The sequence below is a fragment of the Chlorocebus sabaeus genome, chromosome 21 (assembly GCF_047675955.1).
Source record: "Chlorocebus sabaeus isolate Y175 chromosome 21, mChlSab1.0.hap1, whole genome shotgun sequence".
Lineage (NCBI taxonomy): Eukaryota > Metazoa > Chordata > Mammalia > Primates > Cercopithecidae > Chlorocebus > Chlorocebus sabaeus.
In genome coordinates this window covers 82,076,973-82,084,109 of record NC_132924.1, presented here as the reverse complement: position 1 = coordinate 82,084,109, position 7,137 = coordinate 82,076,973, and the positions used below count along the sequence as shown (strand labels likewise).

The following is a 7,137-nucleotide window of genomic DNA, read 5'->3' as shown; positions in this document are numbered from 1 at the left end:
GATGGGAAAGGTCAATACTTAAACATCATAGCTTTTTCTGTGGCCTCCCATGCACATTAAGATAGAAAATGGTAAAAGTGATAAAAAAAAAAAAAAAAAAAAAAAAAAGCACAGTGCACTTTGATTCAAATATGCAAATTATTCAAGATAGGAAGATAAATCACATCTTCCTCTCTGTAAACAGTAATCATTTACTTTTCCATGTTGAAATACTACTTTACCATAGCAAGTCAACCTTCTAAGAGGAAATGGTGATGCAGAATGATCAATTCTGGGTAAAATCCTTAAGAAAATAACATCTGAAACTGGCTGTCCAAAAAGAACACTTAATTATGAGTACAATTATGAGCAATGATGCTCAAAGCTCGCTACATGTTAGAATCACCTGGGAGCTTTTAAATAATAATCATTCTGGAGACTCAACTCCCTGCCAGAGATTCTGATTTAACTCAGCCAAGTTGGGACCCAGGCATCAACATTTTTAAGGCTCCCCAAGTGATTCTAATGTGTAGAGTTGCAAACTACAGTTAAAGCCACAATGTAAATTTTAGGGTTTCAAAAGGTTTGGAAGCTGCCACTCCAGGTTTCTGCATGCACAGAATTTGTTTCTGATTTTTTTTTCACCACAAAACTGTTGAAGTTGCCATCATTATATAAATCAGACCATTTACAGTGCTACTCAAAATACCCTTCTCATTTTGCAGCAGACCTGTGTCTAATCAATTTCAAGTATGCAACAGAACAAGTTAGAGGGACAAATAATTGAATTCTAAATACCACACTTGTTGCAATCTCATGGGTTTATCAAGGCCATTCACCACAAAGGACAGCCCCTTGTTTTAAAATTGTTAGTTTTTTGCTTTTGTTTTTGTTTTGTTTTTTGTTTTTGTTTTTTGTTTTTTGTTTTTTGTTTTTTGAGATGAAGTTTCATTCTTGTTGCTCAGGCTGGAGTGCAATGGCATGATCTTGGCTCACTACAACCTCTACCTCCCAGGTTCAAGTGAGTTTCCTGCCTCAGCCTCCCAAATAGCTGGGATTACAGGGGTGCACCATCACGTCCAGCTAATTTTGTATTTTTAGTAGAGATGGGGTTTCACCATGTTGGCCAGGCTGGTCTCGAACTCCTGACCTCAAGTGATTCACCTGCCTTGATCTCCCAAAGTGCTGGGATTATAGACATGAGCCACAGCGCTGGCCCAATTCTTAGCTTTTCAAATATCAGTGACTGGTTGGTTGTGTGGAGGGATGGAAGAAGTGACCAGGAGGCATGAGAGAGAGTTAAATTGCAAAGGAGCATGAGAGAAGCTTTTGAGAGCAGCACTGTTCGTTATTTTGACAGTGGTAATGGTATCGGGACCCAGAAAACAATACCCCAAAGCATAGCACCCTGGCATGCTAAGTACTTTGAATTAAGACTAGAAGACCTCAGAAGCAAGATCTATGACCTTCTCCTGCCCTCTTGTCTCCTGCCTCATTCGTCCCTGAGCTGAGCCTCGGAAACCAGAATTCTTCTTCCCCATAGCAGATCATAGAAACTAGAACCCTTCTTCCCCAAAGAAAGTCATAAAACCTAAAACGGTCACTCTCTTCTTTCTCCCATATTTCTCTCTTGAAGACCTTCATAGACTCACAGCCAGGAGGAAGAAATGCCACACACACAGACCAAAAAGAATCTGGACAGGCCTTGCTGGGTCTCCCTACTCAGTCTACTACTATTAGATCCTACTCCTTCTGTCCAATCCCATTTCTACATGGCTGTAGAACCCAAGTATAAAAATAGTGTTCCCTGAGGCTTTGGGTCTTCATTTCTGGAGACTTCTCTGTCATGTACAACTTTGAATAAACAAATTTGTTATGCTTTACTCTTGTTAATCTATCTTTTGACTGCGGAACGGGGAGGCGGAGCGGGGAGGCGGAATTGGGGAGGCGACAACGACGATGAAGACAACACGAGTGAGGTGAGGGAACTGCTTGCGCGAGCAGACTCTCCAGGGACTTCCCGGGCCATCAGCTGGCCGGACAGATCACAGGGGATGACCCGTTCTAATGAGCTCAAGCTGACCTGGCCACCAGATGATGTCATCTCCTCGGAGAAGTTCAGCCCCAACACCTCCCAGTTCCTGTTTGTCTCCTCCTAGGACACGTCAATACTCCCCTACAATGTGCGGGACACGTGCTCAGGTAATGGCTCTTGCTCTCAGGTCCATGTGCTCAGGTACCAGCACACTGGCGCCGTCCTGGACTGAGCCTTCTACGATCCAGCGCAGGCCTGGAGAGGAGGACTAGATCATCAATTGAAAATGCATGATTTGAACACTGATCAAGAAAATCTTGTTGGGACCCACGATGTCCCCATCAGATGTGTCGAATACTGTCCAGAAGTGAATGTGGTGGTTACTGGAAGTTGGGATCAGACAGTTAAATTGTGGGATCCCAGAAATCATGGTAACGCCAGGACCTTCTCTCAGCCTAAACAGGTATATACCTTCTGAGTGTCTGGAGACCGGCTGACTGTGAGAACAGTGGGCCTCAGAGTGTTGGTGTGGGGCTTATGGAACATGGGTTATGTGCAGCAGAGCAGGGAGTCCAGCCTGAAATACCAGACTCCCTGCATACAAGCATCTCCAAACAAGCAGGGTTATGTATTAAGCTCTATTGAAGGCAGAGTGGCAGTTGAATACTTGGCCCAAGCCCTGAGGTACAGAAGAAATATGCTTTCAAATGTCACAGACTAAAAGAAAATAATACCCAGTTAATGCCATTTCTTTCCAGAATATCCGTAATACATTTGCCACAGGTGGTTCTGATGGCTTCATAAGTACTTGGAATCCATTTAACAAAAAGCAACTGTGCCAGTTGCATCAGTACCCCATGAGCATCACATCACTTGCCTTCAGTAATGATAGGACTATGCTTGCAATAGCATCATCATATATTATAAAATGGATGACATGGAACATCCTGAAGATGGTATCTTCATTCACCCAGTGACAGATGCAGAAACGAAACTCAAGTGCACTTAATCATCACCTGAAAGTGGTTTCTCTATGGAAAGCTTTGTTTGCTTCCTACAAATACATGCCTATTCCTTAAGGGATGTGTTATAGTGACTGTGGAGTTCTCTGTTTTCTGTCTCGCAAGAAACTTGTCTACGTACCTTAATACTTTGTTTAGGATGAGGAGTCTTTGTGTCCTTGTACAGTGGTCTGAAGAATTCCCTCTTCTATCCCCTAGCAAGCCCAGTTGCTGTATATGAACAGTTTGAGCTCTTTTTGTAATGTAATCTAAACCTTATTTCTGTGCTAATAAATCAGATTCAGAACCCTTAGGAAAAAAAAAAAAAGGAAATTTGAGACAGAAAGTGAGAAAACCAGTAGGAGGGAGGCCACCCAGTTTACACTAGGAAGTTCTGGGCACTGGAGGACGGCAGGGTGAAGACGTTGTGATGGAAAAGGTACACAAATAATAGTTGTGGTCATTAGATAACTATATGCCATAAATTGCATCATATGCAAACTAATCCTTACTGGTTTTAGTGGCATTGCTAAAACATTTGTTCTTTAAAAATACTTACAAAAGTAGCCCTTAAATAATCGATGACCTGTGACTATGCAGGAACACTCTTTACTTATTAATATTCTCTAAATGCATTATTCTCCTTAAATATAGAAAGCAGAAGATAGAATTATTGTCACTTTGATAATAGGTTCTGTTAAATTTCATATGCACATACTCAAGCCAGGAAGTACCAAGATACATAGGCTTAAAATTCCTACATAAATATTAGAGTAAGAACCTTACATAATAAAGAATTTCTAAGTGAGTCAACCCCCACTGAATCTATGTTAAAAATAGTATGAACAGAAAATGTTTAAAATGAAAAAAAAAATCATACAACTGGTAGTTTTCAATTAATACTCTAAAACACTGAGTTTCTGTTACCATTGCCCTCTAATTTTTTTTTTTAAGATCCACAAATTTGTTAAAAATATATTTCAAGGTCACATTTCAGACCATATTGAAATATTAAAGCATTACTATTGTAAAAATAGTAACATTTTATTAGAAGTGCCAGGAAGCTGAATTTGTTTCATTTTTTCATTAGTAGTCAAAAACACCTTCTATGCTAAACTAGAGGATCATCTATCATTACAGGGTATCTTATGGTTCACCCTGGAAATGTCCACTAGGACTACCTGGTACAAAAGAATATTCATTAATAATCATTAAACTTGAGTAAAAGGAAGTACTTCAACTTGGAAGAAAACCTGCTGTCACTCTAGTAGCGTCCTAATGACTTTCCCAGAGTAAAGGCTTTAATGGAGATTTTTTTTTTAATATTATTGTTCTTAATTAGACAAAGCACCTCTGGGAAGCTGATCTCTTGTGACTCAAATTCATTTACTGAGAACTGTGAGAGTATACAGGAAAAAAAAGTGAAACTGTAGCAGGAATATACACTCTGCAAAGAACTCTTGTTTTCAAAATTCTGAGCTTATTTAGTCATGGGAATTTACTTATAATTTTATTTTCTGGTTTTCTAATTTACATATTTCCACAGTCAGCCCTTGGAAATTTTGCATATAAAACCCATGGGGGCAAACCACGGGTTTACTTTTTCCAGGGAGTGCTTCATATTACCTAATACTCCCCCATTCCTCTCCCTTAACCTCATTAAAATGTACCTTTCCTGTATTTTACACCTCTGGGTCTGTGTTCTATTAGATAACTTGAGTATTTTTTCTATTTTGACTTAAGTTGTAGCTGACTTAATGTGTGAAGCCTACTGAAGAACATTTTTTGCATTTTAACAAGGATCATAAATTCCTAAGCCAAAAACTGTAAAGAATGATGGAAATTTTACATATAATCAAAGGTCATAGAGGTCTCTTTGAGCAAGATGACACTTCAATCTCTCTGAACAGGACCACAGAGGAGGCACCCTAAGGCATGATTAGCACCCAATTATTTGCAGGCAATAAGTGCTCAGTAAGTATTAATTTAGCTAAATGAAGCATTTGTTTAAATGAAACAGAGAGGGAAAAGGAGGTAAAGAACAGAGCCCAGTGAAATAATATGAGGGATTTATGCATATATCAGAATATCACATTGTGCCCTGTAAGTATGTATGATTATTATTTCTCAATTAAAAATAAAATAAAGTTTCAGAATGATGGAGCTGGAGGAAGAGGTCTAAGAAGTCAAGATCAGAGAAGTAAAAATGTAGCCAAAATAGAACTGATTTGCAGAAGACAGTGGGAAAATAATTTCAGGGGAAATTAGGACTGCTAATAATGTCAAATCCTACAGTTCTAGAAATCAACAAAACCAAGACAAGCAAGGATATTGCCTGGTTACTAGAAACTTATTATAATCTCCTAAAGGGCATTTTTTGGTGATATAATGGGAACAGAAAACAAATTGTAAAAAATTGAAGAATTAGAGAAAAATAGAAAACTAATGACAATGAAGCTGTACAGACTATTCTTACAAAGAATTGGGCTTAAGGGTAAAGAAAAAGAAATAGACAAATATGCAAAGTGTTGACATGAACAGGAAAAGATATCTCTGCAGATGGGGAAGATCTGAGGATGTTTATACTGATGACTAAGGTCCGATTTTTTATGTCACCCAAATTCCTACCTAAGACGTCTATGGAGTCATATACTACAAACTATAAATTCTCATTCTTTTCACCATAATCTTTATACAACACTTGTGAGTCTAGCCATTTCAGCTGGAACTGTGTGTGTGCGTGTGTAAATGTGTGTGTGTGTTTGCGTGTGCATGTGGGTGTGTATCTTAGATGGATTTTATTTGACCCTATATATTGTGACTTACTTTTCAATCTGACTCTGGCATAACATTATGAAACAAGGAAAAAAAATACTTAATCCCAAAATATATTTCTTTGCCATACCTTGAAATTGCCCTGCAAAATCTCTTGTGAGAAAAATCCACATTATATAGAGAATCCTCTTTCCTCTTTGTTTTCCTTCCTTCCTTCCCAGACCTAGGAGATAATCAACTAAGAGCCAAGCACCCTTTTAAGCCCAATAAAAAACAATTTACAACCTGCTTTCTCTAAAGTCTGCTATCTAAGCACTTCCTCTGCACAATAAAACTTATTCTCCACAATCCTTTATCTTTAACCCAAACATTCCTTTCTATTGATCCCAGGTCTTTGGACAAACTCAACCAGTTGTCAACTAGAAAATGCTTAAATTTACCTACAGCCTGGAAGCCCGCCTCCCCGCAGCCCCGCTTTGAGTTGTCCTGCCTTCCTAAACCAAACCAATGTATTTCTTAAATGTATTTGATGGATGTCTCATGCCTTCCTAAAATATATAAAACCAAGCGGTATCCCAACCACATTGGGCACATATTCTCAGGACCTCCTGAGGGCTGTCACAGGCCATGGTCATTCATATTTGACGCAGAATAAATCTCTTCAAATATTTTATAGAGTTTGACTCTTTTCATCAATGATACCCTGAAAAAAGAAGGCAGCTGAGTGGGAAAGATGAAAAACATGAAATAAAGAAAATCCAGGTGATCTAGGTAAGCATAGAAAGCAAGAGTCAGTTTCAGAAATAAAAAAGAAGTATATAAGAAAGAAATAAGCAAAAAATAAAATAAAATAGAAATCATGAATTTAAAAGCATGAGATCTGAAAGAAGGAAGAAGTGAACCACTAATTCATAAAGTACAAATTGAGATCATTCTCATGGTTTGGAATGGAGCTGGGAAATTGAGCAGAATTTAAAATCTTTAGAAAGAAGCACCAATATGCACAACAAAAATGTATTTTCTTTAAACAAGAGCTATAAAGTTTAACATAAATGCAAGCAAAAATTTTTTGAAATTGAAGATAATAAAGTGTGAAGGTATTAAAGTAACAAATCTACATACCAAATGTCTGCAGGTTAAAACTGTATATATCAATCTCTATAATTTAAATTTTAAAAATTCAGTGGCCTAAGGCCATGAGTTTCAGGGGTAAGAGCAATAGAGAGAATATTTTCTAGATAATATTTTCCTTTGTGAATGGGCCAGGAACCTGAAACTGCTACTTTTCACCCTAATCTTTATACAACACTTGGGAGTCTAGCCATTTCAGCTGGAACTCTGTGTGTG

The 7,137-nt window shown here is 38.1% G+C and overlaps 1 pseudogene; it reads left to right on the top strand.

Annotated features, from left to right (window-relative positions):
- The first annotated feature begins 1,918 nt into the window (after positions 1-1,918).
- Positions 1,919-3,023, top strand: LOC119626177 (mitotic checkpoint protein BUB3 pseudogene; annotated as a pseudogene).
- Positions 3,024-7,137: the final 4,114 nt, after the last annotated feature.